Source organism: Chiloscyllium plagiosum, chromosome 30 (assembly GCF_004010195.1).
Source record: "Chiloscyllium plagiosum isolate BGI_BamShark_2017 chromosome 30, ASM401019v2, whole genome shotgun sequence".
NCBI lineage: Eukaryota > Metazoa > Chordata > Chondrichthyes > Orectolobiformes > Hemiscylliidae > Chiloscyllium > Chiloscyllium plagiosum.
Window position 1 is genome coordinate 17,783,745 of NC_057739.1, and position 17,000 is coordinate 17,800,744.

General features: G+C 42.0%; 1 protein-coding gene and 1 long non-coding RNA gene across 13 annotated transcripts in view; one reads left to right on the forward strand and one right to left on the reverse strand.

Moving 5' to 3' along the window:
* LOC122564764 overlaps positions 1–14,625 on the reverse strand; it is a 65,744-nt gene extending 51,119 nt beyond the window's left edge. Inside the window, exon 1 of the long non-coding RNA XR_006315994.1 lies at positions 14,520–14,625. This is a non-coding gene — a long non-coding RNA (uncharacterized LOC122564764). The remainder of the gene's footprint in view (positions 1–14,519) is intronic.
* Positions 1–17,000, forward strand: part of tncb (tenascin Cb) — a 330,609-nt gene that overhangs the window by 177,813 nt on the left and 135,796 nt on the right. The window contains exon 1 of one of the 12 annotated variants that reach the window (XM_043719941.1): positions 8,965–9,354. The exons of the other annotated variants lie outside the window; for them this stretch is intronic. The gene's annotated coding sequence lies outside the window, so the exon portion shown is untranslated. Of the gene's footprint in view, positions 1–8,964; positions 9,355–17,000 lie in introns of those variants that run through there. 12 annotated transcript variants of the gene reach the window in all.

The following is a 17,000-nucleotide window of genomic DNA, read 5'->3' on the forward strand; positions in this document are numbered from 1 at the left end:
GTAGCCAACCGTTTTATAGATGGAAAACTGAAGCATTGCCAACAAATTTCTACAGCGTTGAGTTCAAGAAGCAATTAATTGTATACGTTGCGCTTCACTTTCAGAATATTGTGAAAAACTATTTAAAATGTAAGTTCCTTATAGAATTACAGGAAACAAATAAAAATAATTGACTATATTCAAATGCGTTGTGCTTATTTTTACGACTTTGTTCAAAACATGTATCAACTCAATCCAAATGCTCTAATTAGCCAAGTCAGGGCTATGCAAATTAGAGACAGGTGAAAGAAGAATGGACGGTATTTTGAGCGATTTCTAAAAGTAATTGCAAAGCAAAGTAATAACAAACTTCAAAGATTTGTTTTAATCTGATGCCTGTGGTGTCCAATTATGTAGAAAGTACACACCTAAACATTGCATCCCTGTGGTTTTTGTATTAAGAGGGAGGTTCAGTGTCAAGAGGCAACATGTTATTTTCTTACCCAGCCACTCAGTTTGTCAGGTGATGTGCTTTAAAGGATTATTTTTTCTTTCTGGATGATTGAACGTTTTTGATTTATATAAATTTAAATATTCTCTTTCAGTAGCATTTCAACATAAGTGGTTGATGGCATCAAAAGATAACAGGCTACTACTTTACATTTATGTAGATAAGCAACATATTCCAGCAACGCGAATTAATAATTCATCTCCCTTACATAAGTATTAGATGTAGTAACTGTACCAATCTAGCCCTAATTAAACTAGCTGCTTTGTGTTGCTCCAATCTACTCTAAGAAAAAAGAAAGAAGACCATTACAACATACTGTTTATAAAAGTCTCTTTTCCTTCTGCACTAGCCTGAAGGTATTGACTCATGCAAAGTTACAGTTCAGTGCAGATCTGTAGACTTTCAAAGCCCACTTGAGTGACCTGTGTCACATCTTAAATTAATAGGCTGTTAAACAACAGGGCCATTTTATACTATTCCTTCACAGACCTCACCCAATATCCCATCAGCTCCAGATTTCATCGCAGTGAACAGCAATCAAAAACAGAAATCCTGGAGGATTTTATTTTCATTCCCAATGAAACTGTTCACACTGGCTGAAGGGTTACTAAGTCAAAGGAGGTTGATGTAGGATTAGTGGGGAAAGAAGCCAATGGAAGACAAGGAAATATCTTTAGACAACAATAAGTAGTTCATGATTTGGAATAGAAGCTTGATGGAAGCAGATTGTTTCATAAACTTCAAAAGGGAATTAGATGCCTACTTGAGATGAAAAAGAAAGTTTGCATAGCTCCAGGAAAATATTGGAATAATTGGATGGTGCCCGCAAAGGGCTGCTACAACCAAGATGGACTGAGTTGCTTTTTGTGTGTTACTGCATGGAAACCCAGTTCATTCTTTTAAAATCCTGAGTACATGATGTGAAACTGGAACACATTGTCTGAGCTAACCAAAATCCAGCAGATGCTAGAAACCTAAAATGTCCTCAATATTCTGGAAACATTCAGCAGGTCAGGTGGCATCTGTAGAGAGGTTGGCTACAAAAACTGGATGACTGGTGAGCGAACTGGTGAGCGACTGGTGGCATTACTTATTGGTGTATTTTTCCCCACACATTCTGTATGGGGCTTTGTGTTGCAACTGGTGGTGATTAGATGTTAATCTCAGTTTGACACTCTCAAAGGAGAACCTAAGGCACTTGATCAGTACTTAACAAAGACACTGGAGTTCCATCTGCTTGCACGAGATCTGGTGAGAGCTGTGTGCCACCTTCTTTTGGAAAGGTCAGCTGCATTGAGCATTTAGGTGTACAGCGATGGACCTTTTCTGGGATCAGGGGCTACAGGGCAGAGGTCTCACTGCTCAAAGCTGCCAACCATTCAGAGGCTGGCAGCTGTATGTTGCAGGAAGCACCAGCAGGAGTAATAGTGACTGTTGACAACCCACCCACTGAAGATCAAGGCCGCCCTCTCCCTTGGCGCCTCCACACAAATCCGACGGGTTTGCTTTTGAGTTTACTTCATAGTGATGCTGTGCCCACCATTGGGTGACTACCAGCACCAGTGGCATTGGCTCGAAAGTGGGCATTAATTACATCATCATTCCCAACCCTGTCCTCAAAATTATTCTCAGTTGAGCATTAATTCAAACCATTGTGTGAATATGATAAGTCTCACAAACTACGAGACCATAAGGACTGCAGATGCTGAGCGTTAGGGTCAATAGATGTGAAGCTAGAAGAGCACAGCAGGTCAGACAGCATTTGAGGAGCAGGAAAGTCAACGTTTCAGGCCAAAACCCTTTGTCAGTCCTGACGAAGGGTTTCAGACTGAAATGTTGACTTTCCTGCTGTTCGGATGCTGTTTGACCAGCTGTGCTCTTCCAGCTTCAAGTCTCACAAACTAAATTGAACAATCCACACTGAGGCATGGAGAATATGAACCAAGAAAATTAAGTTCAACCAGTTAAACTTTGAAATCAGGTGTAGAAAGCAAAATAAACCAAAGGAAATAATTACAAGTTTAAAGTAAAGTTAAAACAGATAAACAATGTATTTTTACGTTTTCAGCAATCATTGACATCTGAAGGAATGAGATGCCAAACTTATAAAATTTACTTTTCAGAGCCAATATAAGGTAGGTTGACATTATTTAAGACATACCACATTTTTAATATGTATGTATCAATACTGTCACTGAGACTGGTTTTGTCATTCAGATCTATTAATTGAATTTAACAATTGAATTAACCAGCTGCCATTGTCGTTTTTGAACTAATGTCTCCAGGGCAATGCTCCATGTCTGGATTATGTGTCCAGGTAGCGTTACTACTACATCACCAACCTGTCACCATGTCTAATGCCAGAAGTTGCTCTCCAGTTTATTCTGTGCCAACAGTGAGTGCTTACATCCTCACCATTTTATTAAATAACAGAATTTGGGTCACTAACATTATAAGGTGATGATTACATAGAAATTTGCTAAATATGATACAAAGAATGACATTTAGGATGTTGTTTTGGTATTAATCCTAGTAAAAGACATTGGTAATATTCTTGATACATCTCTAAAAATCGTCAGGTGGTTGAAGGAGCAGCGATCCGAAAGCTAGTGTGCTTCCAATTAAACCTGTTGGACTATAACCTGGTGTTGTGTGATTTTGAACTTTGTACACCCCAGTCCAACACTGGCATCTCCAAATTATTGATACATCTCGATCTAGATTTTTGCCATACTAAATAATCTCTTTGCCATGATTAAAAAGACAGATGAGCCTGGAAATTTACAAGATTAGAGTGGTGCTGGAAAAAGCACAGCAGGTCAGGCAGCATCCAAGGAGCAGGAAAATCGACGCTTCGGGCAAAAGCTCTTCATCATGAATTAACTTTTGCCTGAAACATTGATTTTCCTGCTCCTTGGATGCTGCCTGACCTGCTGTGCTTTTCCAACACCACTCTAATCTTGACTCTGATCTTCAGCATCTGCAGGACTCACTTTCACCTGGAAATTTCCAAGTTCATTTTTCATGGGGGAGTAAATGGGAAGCATTCATGTTTCAAACTCATGCAGGTCATGGAGGCACTTAGCCATGTTATAAGTTGCCTCCAGCTATGTTAGAGTTTGGCTCCCCAGAGTATGAAAACTGAAGTATACACAGTAGGACCTATTGGAGTATACTTGAACTTTATTATCAAAGTTAGCCCTTTGGAAAATAAGAAACTTTTGGCCTTATCCCAGTTTGATTTATAACTGTGTGAAGTAGGACTATGAATTTGAGTGTTTGTTGTCACAAGGGATAGTGCAAATGAACAATGTTTTTATATCAGATATCATGTAGTTGAATGAATATGAATATTGTAAGTGAGTTTTTAAGAAATACAGTTTTTTTTTAACCAAATGTAGTGAAGTCTGGAATGAACACTTCTACTTATAGAACTAAGTTTTATGCCATCATTGCACGGGTTGTGCAGTCTGCCACTGGTGAAAACTGGATGAGCTGACAATAGGATAGATACAGTATAAAGGAGAAAGTGAGGACTGCAGATCCTGGAGAGTCAGAATTGAAAAGTATGGTGCTGGAAAAGCAATACAGGACAGGCAGCATCTGAGGATGAAACGTCAACACTCCTGTTCCCAAAGGGTTTACAAGGGCAAAGGATGATGGTGGGTGATAGGAGTTGGAAACAGTTGGTACTAAGGTGACAGAAAGGCTGCAAAGAGCAATGAGCTGGGCAAAGAGCATAGGTTTACATAGGGGTTAGAAAGAGTCTTGCATTTAGGCGGGGTGCATTGTTTAGTATAGGGACTATAAAGGGCTTTCGGGAGTGGTTACAGGGACATAGATTATCATAGCAGGCATGTTGGCATGTAGGGTGTGGGTCGAAAACCATTGTTGGCAAGGATATTATGAAGTGTTATGGGGAGTGAGTTAGTGGGTTTTGAGAAGATTTGTAGCTCATGTTGAGGTTCTGGATGTAGGTTTGCTAGTGGAGCTGGAAGGTTCATTTCCAGATGTTTCGTTACCCTACTAGGTAACATCTTCAGTGGGCCTCAGGTGAAGCACTGTACATGATTCCTGCTTTCTATTTATATGTTTGGGCTTCTTTGGGTTGTTGTGTCTTTGGGAGTGAGTACAGGTGGCTTGGGTTGGTATGAAAGTGCATGAGAAGTGGGAGTGACAGGTGAGTCTGAAAGGATGCTTTTATGTTTTATTCTTTACAAGTAAATTTTGGACTCTGTGCTGGAGATCTGAGTCAGATCTTGCACCTGGCCTTGCTCTTTGGCTGGAATTCGCTTCGCTATTTCTGGGGTCATCCACTTTAGAATATAGCATGGACTCAGGGTCAAAATTCAAAAATAGCCATCCATTATTAAAAGTCAGGCTCACAGAGCTGGGAATTCCCCTTACTCTGCACACCCAATTCTTGGACAAAGACTAGACCTTAGTATCCTTAGTGGGGAAATCCTTTGATTATCTCAAACAAAATCAGAAAGCATTTGCAAAGTTTTCCGAGAAGCAGAGATAAAGAGACCATTTTTCAATGTTTCTCATGCCAACTTAGGCAGAATTTTAATTCCTGAGATGTGTTTATGATGTGATAGCACATGCTGACCAGAGGAAGTAACTCTTCTAAATTAATCACAATGACCTCTCTGCTTGATTGCAGTCAGAGGAAATCTCCCCGCAATATTTATGTTTGTAGCTTGCATTCAAATAAAAGAACATGCTGTTTATGAAGCTGAGTAATGCAAAGCAACTAAAGGAAATGACCACAATTACTCAGGTTCCACTCAAAATTATGTACTGCACCACAAATGAGTCATAGAATCACTTATGGTACAGAAAGGAGGCCATTCAGCCTTCGGAATGAGTATGATTGTCAACAGCTTTCTCAGCAACCGTAGAATATCTCACCGACTATTGAATGCCAAATGTGGTAGATGCTAACATTAACCAAAAAATAATCTTGTGGAAAGGGAATAGTACCAGAGCTGATTAAAGAAAGAGATTCTCTTTGACAAGAGCTCACTTATTATCTGTAGTATTGGAATCAGTGAATGACATTGCAATGATAATGCTGAAAAATGTGTTGCTGGAAAAGCGCAGCAGGTCAGGCAGCATCCGAGGAGCAGGAGAATAAATCTGCATTCATCCCTTGTGGTTGGAGGGTTCCTAGGCAGAAGATGAGGCGCTCTTCCTCCAGGCATCGTGTTGCCATGGTCTGGCAATGGAGGAGGCCAGGGATCTTTATGTCCTTGGCGGAGTGGGAGTGGGAGTAAAAGTGTTCAGCCATGGGGCGGTTGGGTTGGTTGGTGCGGGTGTCCAGGAGGTGTTATCTGAAACGTTCCGCAAGTAGGTGGCCTGTCTCCCCAATGTAAAGGAGGCCACATTGGGTGCAGCAGATGCAGTAAATGATGTGTGTGGAGGTGCAGGTGAATTTGTGACAGATATGGAAGGATCCCTTGCGGCCTTGGAGGGAAGTGAGGGGGGAGGTGTGGGCGCAGGTTTTGCATTTCTTGCGGTTGCAGGGGAAGGTGCCGGGAGTGGAGGTTGGGTTGGTGGGGGGTGTGGACCTGACGAAGGAGTCGTGGAGGGAGTGGTCTTTCCGGAACGCTGATAGGGGAGGGGAGGGAAATATATCCTTAGTGATGGGGTCTGTTTGGAGGTGGCGGAAATGACGAAGGATGATAGAATGTATCTGGAGATTGGTGGGATGGTAGGTGAGGACCAAGTGGGGTTCTGTCCTGGTGGCGATTGGAGGGGCTCAAGGGCGGAGGAGCGGGAAGTGGAGGAGATGCGGTGGAGGGCATTGTCGACCATGTCTGAGGGGAAATTATGGTCTTTGAAGGAGGAGTCCATCTGGGTTGTTCGGTAGTGGAACTGGTCCTCCTGGGAGCAGATGCGGCGGAGACGAAGGAATTGGGAATTTGGGATGGTGTTTTTACAGGGGGCAGAGTAGGAGGAGGTGTAATCTAGGTAGCGATGGTGTTTTTACAGGGGGCAGGGTGGGACGAGGTGTAATCTAGGTAGCTGTGGGAGTCGGTCGGTTTATAGTAAATGTCTGTTAAGTCGGTTGCCCGAGATAGAAATGAAGAGGTCGAGGAAGGGGAGGGAGGAGTCTGAGATAGTCCAGGTAAATTTGAGGTCGGGGTGGAAGGTGTAGGTAAAGTGGATGAAATTTTCAAACTCCTCGTGGGAGCACGAGGTAGCGCCGATACAGTCACCGATGTGGCGGAGGAAAAAGTGGGGGGTGGTGCTCCCACGAGGAGGTTGAACAGTTCATTCACTTTACCAACACCTTCCACCCTGACCTCAAATTTACCTGGACCGTCTCAGACTCCTTCCTCCCCTTCCTAGACCTCTCCATTTCTATCTCGGGCGACCGACACAACACGGACATTTACTATAAACTGACCGACTCCCACAGCTACCTAGATTACACCTCCTCCCACCCTGCCCCCTGTAAAAATGCCATCCCATATTCCCAATTCCTTCGCCTCCGCCGCTTATGCTTCCAGGAGGACCAATTCCAATCCCGAACAACCCAGATGGCCTCCTTCTTCAAAGACCGCAATTTCCACTCAAACGTGGTTGATGATGCTCTCCACCACATCTCCTCCACTTCCCGCTCCTCCGCCCTTGAACCCCGCCCCTCCAATCGCCACCAGGACAGAACCCCTCCATATCCATCACAAATTCACCTGCACCTCCACACACATCATTTACTGCATCTGCTGCACCCGAAGTGGCCTCCTCTACATTGGGGAGACAGGCCGCCTACTTGCAGAACGTTTCAGTAAACACCTCTGGGACACCTGAACCAACCAACCCAACTGCTCATGGCTGAACACCTTAACTCCCACTCCCACTCCGCCAAGGACATAAAGGTCCTTGGCCTCCTCCATCACCAGACCATGGCAACACGATGCCTGGAGGAAGAGCGCCTCATCAATGCAGATTTCTCCAGCTTCCTCATTTCCCCTCCCCCCACCGAGTCCCAACCCTCGGACTCAGCACCTCCTTCTTGCCCTTCTTCTTCTTCCTGACCTCTCCGCCCCCACTCCCTCTCCGGCCTATCACCCTCACCTTAACCTCCTTTCACTTATCGCATTCCCAATGCCCCTCCCCCAAGTCCCTCCTTCCTACCTTTTATATTAGCCTGCTTGGCACACCTTCCTCATTCCTTAAGAAGGGTTAATGCCTGAAACGTCGATTCTCCTGCTCCTCGGATGCTGCCTGATCTGCTGCACTTTTCCAGCAACACATTTTTCAGCTCTGAGCTCCAGCATCTGCAGTCCTCACTTATTCCCATTGCAATGATGATGCCTGTCATTGCAATCTGCTCCAGTGATAGCTCTGTGTCCTTTATAAAAAATACATTCCATTTCATCTGATTAGTTTTGTACACAGAAATGGGTGATTCATATTTTTTTAAGAAAATTAATAAAACTTGTACTTAAGTTACATTCCATGACAGCAAAATATCTTGGAGTACTTTACAGCCAATTAAGTACTTTTAAGTATTATTGCTATTGTAATGCGGTAATGGCAATTTTCTCACAGCAAATTTTACCAGCGCTAATGTCACAGTGACTAATTACTCTGTTATTAATAATATTGTTAGAAGGATAAATAGTGGCACTGGACAACTCTTTTGCCCTTCGTCAAAGCAGTGTCATGGAATCTTTAATGTTCACCTGAGTCAACGGACCTGGCCTGAATTTATGGTGTCATCTGAAAACCCACACCTCTGGCAGTGCAGTATTCCTTAGAACTGCTAGTGGAGTTTCAGCCCAGGATTTTGTTGTCATTTAAAATGGGACTTGAGCATATAAACATGATTCGGAAGTGCATGTGTTACACATTGAACCTGGCTGAAATAGTACACTGATAAATATAGATATATAAATTTGACTAATATAATCATAAAACTGATTTATTGAGAATTTCCATCCTTCAGCGCCAGAATTTTTCAAGTTATCACCATTGATAAAATTTGAGATTAAAAATTGACAGTGTGATTTTGTTTAATATCTGAAACAAGCTTTGTTGTCAATAACTGAGGAGTTAATGCACTGAGAAGTCACTTGATAATTCATTCGTGACCAGAGAGTGATGATTACTGGGTCATTTACTTTCCCTCTCTGTCAGTTGCCTGAACACCTCTGACGATAGAGCCAGAGAGCCGTAATTGGAGCTTTAACAAAAGAAATCTGAAGTCTGTCATCCCTGCAGCAGCCAGCAGCAGGCAGCTCGTTTCAAACCCTCTCCTGAGTTTATACTCCTTTTTGCGATTAGATACTAGACGACTCAGTAACTGATTGGTCTTGCAACTTTTTACGTGGAATGAGAATTCTCCCTGTGAGCTGAGTCACTGAGGGTGGAGGGGGGAAGGGGTGGTGGGGTGGGGGGGGTGGGTGGGGGTGGCTTTGGAAGCCTTAAAGTGACTTCATCCTTCACCATAAATGGTATGTTAAAACAATTTTCCAAAAAAGCAGCACCACAGAGTGGCTGCAGCTTTAATTCATCACTTTTAAAGTCAGCCTAAAGGCATCTCATTACAGGGATGATGCCAAAGTTCATTGGTCTCAGAGATGCTATATAAACGGAGAGCATGCTTGCTTGGCTGACTAACCACAGTCTGCTATTTGAAAAAAGGTGTGTGTGTGTATGTGTGTGTGTGTGGGGTGAAATTGCTTTGTTCCTGAGCAGCTACCTAGGACTTTGTGCAGGCTGTTTCTTCAATGTGTACACATAGGCTGCAAAAGAAATCTTGAAGAGCAAGTTTCAAAGCGATAAAGGAGCTGAATTTTTAAGTCTGGTCACAATAGGAACTGAATGGTTCACAATCAGTGCAACTTAAGGTAAGAAAACTGTTTTATAGAATCTGCTGTGAACTCTTCATGTCTATGCAATATATTTCATTATAGCTTCAAATAATTACTTTAATCGGAAACCACATTATTGATATCTTGTGTTTTAAGTCCATCTAGTCTTTGTGTGCAAGTTAGAATAATGCTGATGGTGCAGTAATTTTCAAAAAGGAAATGCACTAATTCTCTTTTCTCTCTCTCTATTGAATTGCAAATATTTTCTATGTGGGAACGCTCGTATTGTCAATAGATGAAGAATACCCACAGGGTTTGTGAGCGAAAATAACAGAAGCTGTGAAAAGAAATCTTTCATATATATTGAACAAAGTGGGAGATAGAGTTAAGCACCTTTTGTGCTTATACTCAGCCGATCTCAGCAATACACAGACTTCATGGCTCAAACCATGTTGGAGCTTGATATTCAGTTCTCTCTTCAAAGGAATGAATAGATTTATTAACAGTTTAAAAACGACAATGTTAAAATAGTTGCTCCTGCCAGACAGCTCACAAAGGCAGCTTGCTTCTGGACAAAATGATTTGCACAATTCACTGCTCCAGTGGAAGACAGATTTATTGTCTAGAAGTAAGTCCATGTGTGGCAAAGCTGATATGGAATCCCCCTTTGTTTTTATTGCTGTAGCCATACCACTAAATTAAAGGTCTAAGCCCACTGCTCAGATTACAAAGATGGTAGTGATCACCAGTGATTTTTTTTTTTGTGTCTGGCAAAACAAGGAGACAAGTATATATTGATCACTGGCATTTCTGAATATCACAGGGCTCCTCAACTCAGATCTCTTGTAATGGTTGAAAGGTTCATTTAAACCCAAATTGCTTCATACCACAGTTTTGTGACTCTGTGCAGATTCTTTCAGTCTTCTCAAATTTTCCAACTGTCTCTCTACCTTGGGTAAGGATGCTGATTGGTGCTAAGCTCTAGTTCCAGAGCAGTTGTTTTACCTGTCTCAGATAGCCATTTCTGAGTCTGGACTCTGAGTGCAGCCCAACCCATGAGCGAAAAAAACCCAACTGCGATTGTGTCATCACATTTAGGTGCTTTGCCCTAGGCTGTATAAAATAAAATAACGTGAGCAGTAGACAGCCTGGCTGATGTTCTTTCCCGTTCTGGCTTGAAGACACCAAGATCAATGAGAGCACACCTGCCTGCCTCTCTGGATGGCATCAGTTCATTAATTCAATCTAATTTGCAAACTTCTCAATCTTCTGTGAATTTTTTGTTTTCCTTTGCATATTTACCTTTGTAATTCATTCTCCTTATATGTGTTCATTTGATTTCACCTATAAATAAAAACTGCTGCACTTGAACCTTTTACCAATTGTCCTGCTTCACATGGAAAATAGGACATTGGCATTGAGTTGGCAACAAACTATCTCATAAAGCTGGGGAACAATGGACAGTCTGTGTCTGGAATCCTAAACAAAGGGAATTTCAATTTTTGTCAGGACATTCTGGGAAGTAACAAGAGGCAAAGTAGTGACTCAAACTGAAAGGGGAGCCATTGGAAAGGAAGGTCATTAGTGGATATCACTACACACCTCCTGGTGGTCAGTTTAGGAGTGCCTAATTGGCAGCTCACCGATCTATCCTCATGGTTGACTGACAATGAGTTGAGGAGAACAAGTAACAATAATGGAGTAAGGAAAACAAAAGATGGTTTTGTACTTTCTGACAAAGGTGTCTCCTACCCAGGTGTTGCTGTGGCAATTTATTATAAATTTTTCAGCATCTCTTTCAAAATTCTCTTCTAACAGAGGCAAGCTATTTCTTAGAAACTGACATTTAGATGAGTGTGTTAGGATGCTATAAGAATGGTAGGTCTGCCTCGTATTGGGAAATCTGAAGTTACCTTTTTTTAAATGGATTTGTTTGCATGAGATGGAAATTTCAAGACTACTGCATTTGTTAAAAGCATACAGTTAATTCTGCTTTATTTGAAATCATTTGTCTCGAAATCGTGCTGTGTGATTAGTCATGAATGAATGTATTTATACGGAATATAATTGTCTATATTTTAACAACTGGTTTAACGGGTTTGAAATAAGTACTTTAAGCATGTCAGTAACAGTATTCAGCTAATTGCATAAGATAATGGCCAAAATAATTTGATATTTGTTGTTAATATCAGATAGCATTGTTTGAAGCATTTGTGCTTTAAACAGAATTGATCTGATTTGAATGTCCTGATAGTTGGCCATTGACAGACAACTGAGCTACAATATTCCTGAAATTTTCAGAAAGAATAACTCAACTAGAAAAACTTTCACTGGATTATGTTCAATCCTTCTATAGCACAAGGATAATCAGTTTCAGGAATTCCTGAAGCAGAGCCACAAGTTAAAAAAGTAAAGGTTTTGTGAACAGAACTTCAATTAAAAGTTGCCGTAGTCCTACCTGACCCTAGACCTGCTCTCTCATTAGAGACAGAGAGAGAGAGAGAGAGAGATGACTGGTGGTAGCTTAACCTGAGGTCACCACACCTCAGGAGAGTGAGAGGTTGAGAAGGCAAGTCATTCATAGTAACCTCAGTCGGTACAGGAATTAAAACCACACTATCAGTGTCTCTTGGCATCGCAAACTAGCCATCAAGCCAACTAAGCAAATGCATTCAGATTAAATTTCTTTTGGTTGCTATTTTATATGTATTCCATTGGCCAGATGCCTTTGTTAAAACAGCTTACAAAACCTAAAATATATTATTTTTAAAAAGAGTATTAATAATGATCACAGGAACATATCAAACAGAATTAGCACTCAGTTGGATATGGAGATATTAGGAGAGGTGATGAAAACTTGGATCGAAAAGGGAGCACTTTAGGGTAGAGGAAACAGATGGCAAAGCAGAAAGACTTATAAGAGAATTCAAGAGCCAGTTAAAGCACCTCCATCTGTGGAGCAATTAGAAATGGGCATGAGTCAGAGGAAGGAACTGGAGGGGCACAGATATCTCAAAGAGGTTGTCATGTTTGCGGGGGTTATGGAGATAGAGAGGGTTAAGGTTTGAGAGCAAATGAAACATGTTCCCCCAACAAGCGTGTCTCAGGTGTCACATAAACAGTCACAAAAGCTTTCCTAGCCATGCTTCTTCTGCAGGCGAGATTTTCACTTTGGAGGTGGGAAACAGAAGTCAAAATTATTTCTACATCCTGTACCTGCCCCTGGGGAGTGACAAGGGTGCAACCTATTAGAATTTTGATTGGCCGTCTATTGGCACCAACATGAAGGAGCCCTCTCAGCAACACTCATTTCAAAATTCTATTGACGTAATTTGAAGTCATCCAGTGACACGTAATGAATGAAATCCGAACCTTGTATTTTTGTCACAGTTCTAATTAACATTAAAGAATAAAAAAAACTGCAAAAAGAAAGCAACAAACTTAATTAGAAATGCGAAGAAAGAGGACATCTTAAATAAAGCATCACAAAAGAAATGTGTGTATTCATGAATACAGCTGTACATTTAGTACCAAGGACAGAGAGATTGCTTGTTTCACAGTTCTAGGAAAGTGAGAGTCTGGGCCAGAATTCTGAGTCAATCTTCATTTGATAAATTTGCCTGAGAGCTTGGCTTATTTCAAGTTCAGATTCACATTGATATGAAGCCACGCTTTACAAAGAGAGATGAATTTTAGATTTACTGGCTGCAAACTTCTAAAGATGCATTCTGGTGACTTGGAATCACAATCAAAGATGGCTGGATGTATGCTTCACTCTGCCTTCTGTATTCCAACAGCATTGAAATGGAAACAACCTGTCTACAAAGCTGCAGCAAGAGTAATTGCCTGCAGGAGGTTTTTTTCATTCATTCATGGGATGTGGGCATCGCTGCCTGGCCAGTGTTTACTGCTTGTCCCTAGTTGCCCTTGAGAAGGTGGTAGTGAGTTGCCTCCTTGAACTACTGCAGTCCACGTGCTATAGGTGGACCTTATTTGCCCTTAGGGAGGGAATTCCAGGATTGTAACTTTGTAAATAGGACCATTTCCAATAATATCTCCAAAGCATCAGGGCAATCACTTGGGTATTTAACGTGGGGGCAGACAAACCATTAGATGTATTCACTTGGTCAATGGGGAGCTCTGAAAGTAATATACTGGGACAGAATCTCGTTGTGTAAACCAGGCAACTAGAATACATTAGCCTTGACCAAATCTTGATCAGTGGTCAGTTGGAGATGGAAGGTCACATGACAAGCCAACTAGCCCTTGGCATGTTTAACGAGCTGTTTTCATCTAGAACAGAACACTAAATCTCACTTTTATGAAGCTTTCTTATTGGAAAAGCACAGTCCACTTACATTTCTTTGTTTCGGAGTATGGGCTAATTTTAAGCGGCTTCATTGAAGATAATAGTGTACCACAGACTTGCGATTCTTTCTGCAGTGTCCAGTTGCTATTAGCTTGAATATGGTCAAGAGAAATTAATGTTTCAAAATTAAGGAGCGATCTTTTACGACATTAACCATGACTGTTCTAATCACCATTTGAACAGAGGTGTCTGGCTAGGGGAGACAGAATGCTAAAGAATCATTTTGTTGACCTGGAATAGAATACATTCCCCAGTGCTAACCTGCTTCTAAAGTTCCCTTTGCATTTATGTTCCGTAAGTAATCACTCCTGTCCCTTTCACATACCTCTGTTCCTGCTCTTTTGCTTGACGCTCTTATCCTAAATATCCGAAGACAACATCTCATACAATCTGTTCTGTATCCCCTATTCTCCATCCTGGGGAGATTGTTATTTCTGCTGTCTATCCCCCACATCCCCCTCACGAGGCTATTTTGGATGGAAGTTACCTCCGAAGAAGGAAATCCACAATCCTTATTAGCCCAGCTGCTTTGGCTGTTGCTGCCACCATGCATTCCAGCTGTGTCACAAAACCCACCCACTCCACTCCCAAGGCAATTCAAACCACTGTTGTGTGCTTCAGCATAAACCACTTCCTGGCTTTGATTGCCGAATCCCTCATTTCAGACAACAGTCCACCTTTCACATTGACAGTCAGTCCATTGAATTCAGTGTCCAGCTGCACCCATGCTTAGAGATGAAATTTAATATCACAGCCAGTCCTTTTTGTCAGACATTGTAGACTGGAACTGAATCTCAATCATTATATACTTACTCATTTTGTATGCACTTACCTCTGATCCACAATGTGTTCCAGCTTCCTGCTGTATCACAAATGTGTATCCTCAATAAATAATTACAAACTGAATACAATTTAGCTTCCAAATAATAAACCACATCCCTCAGTGCTGCTCCTGGTTTCTGGATGTACTGTGTGCTGCAGCAGAGAATGGAACTGTGCGATGGGCAGCAGAGAGTGCAGACAAGGAGAGGTTGTAATGTCTGACCAGCAATGAATGTGGAGAGGGAGATAGTTTGGCGTATGAACTGAAATGAGGATGTGTGGTGCCTGAATGAATATGAACACAATAAGAAGGCCCACAGGTGTCTGGCAGCATACATTTGGAGATGGACTGGGATTGATGTGATATACATGAATATTTAACATTCTATACCTTCAACTGTTTGACGTTACGCACACTATGACACAAGTCATGATGTTTTATCCTAAGACATTGTCAATAGAACACATAAGGTCAGTTGTTTTTACATAACTGCACAGTTACAGAGTCATTCAGCCATAGAGGTTTACAGCATAGAAACAGGCCATTTGGCCCAACTCGTCCATGTCGACACTGTTTTCCAAATCTGAACTAATCCCATTTACCTCCATTTAGCCCATATCTCTCTAAACCTTACTATCCATCTACCTGTCCAAATGGTTTTTAAATGCTGTAATTGTACTCACCTCCACCACTTTTTCTGGTAGGTCATTCCACTTACGCATCACCCTCTGTGTGAAGAAATTCCCTCTCAGATACTACTTAAATCTTTCCCCTCTCACCTTAAACTTATGCCCTCTAGTTTTGGACTCCCCCACTATGGGGAAAAGACCTTGACTATTCACCAGATCTATGCCCCCTCATGATTTTATAAACCTCTTTAAGATCACCCCTCAGCCTCCAAAACTCCAGGGAAATAAGTCCCAGCCTGTTCAGCCTGTCCTTATTACCCAAGCCCTCCAGTCTCGGTAACATGCTTGTAAATCTCTTTGGCACCCTTTCCAGTTAAATAACATCTTTCCTATAGCAGGGTGACCAGAATTGTATGCAGTATTCCAAATACAATTTGCCTTACAAATGTTTTGTACACTTTTAACATGACGCCCCAACTCCTGTACTTAATGCTCTGACTGAAGAAGGCAAGGATGCCAAATGCTTTCTTTATCACCCTGTCTACCTATGACACCTCTTTCAAGGAATTATATACCTGCATCTCTAGGTCTCTCTGTTTGACAACATGCTCCAGAGCCCCACCATTGATTCTGTAAGTCATGCCCTGGTTTGTCTTACCAAAATGCAACATCTCATATTTATCTGCATTGAATTCTATTTGTCATTCCTTGGCCTACTGGCCCAATTGATCAAGATCCCATTGTACTCTTTGATGTTCTTCTTCACTATCCACTATCGCACCAATTTTAGTGTCATCCGCAACCTTACTAACCATGCCTCTTATATTCTCATCCAAAACATTCCTATAAATAATGAACAACCATGGACCCAGCACAGATCTTTGCGCACACAGCAAGTTTCCATTGTACACCTTATTTTCAAATTGAAAGCCTACGTATTGTTTTATCCATCATTTTCATTTGATTGATAAATTTTGTGACAAACAGAAGAACATGACAGGAGTGAGCATTCTAACACTGGCAGAATGAGGCAGATGAAAATTGCTCAAGCCAATTGGCAGTATGAGAGAGGCAGATACCAATGTGAAATTGGGAGAGAGGGATTCAATGGCCGTACCCCATAGTAGTGTTGATATATGAGAAACCTGTCAGTATCAGAAGGTAATTTACCGGTTGAATTGCAAGTGCAAATGAGAACAGGAGGAAGTGTGTCATTTCTGACAGATATATAGATACTGCTCCCTCACAGTGCCAGAGACCCGGGTTCAATTCCCTCCTCGGGCAACTGTCTGTGTGGAGTTTGCACATTCTCCCTGTGTCTGCGTGGGTTTTCTCCGGGTGCTCCAGTTCCCTCTCACAATCCAAAGATGTGCAGATCAGGTGAATTGGCCATGCTAAATTGCCCGTAGTGTGAGGTGAATTAGTCAGGGGTGAACATAGGGGAACGGGTCTGGGTGGGTTGCTCTTCGGAGGGTCGGTGTGGACTTGTTGGGCTGTAGGGCCTGATTCCACACTGGAGGGAATCTGATCTAATCATAACTTTAAAATGACCAACTTCAACATCTGAGAAGATTGGTATACTTTGAGAGTAGGAGAAAGTGAGGACTGCAGATGCTGGAGATCAGAGCTGAAAATGTGTTGCTGGAAAAGCGCAGCAGGTCAGGCAGCATCCAAGGAACAGGAGAATCGATGTTTCTGGCATAAGCCCTTCTTCAGGAATGAGGAAAGTGTGTCCAGCAGGCTAAGATAAAAGGTAGGGAGGAGGGACTTGGGGGAGGGGCGTTGGAATTGCGATAGGTGGAGGGAGGTCAAGGTGAGGGTGATAGGCCGGAGTGGGGTGGGGGCGGAGAGGTCAGGAAGA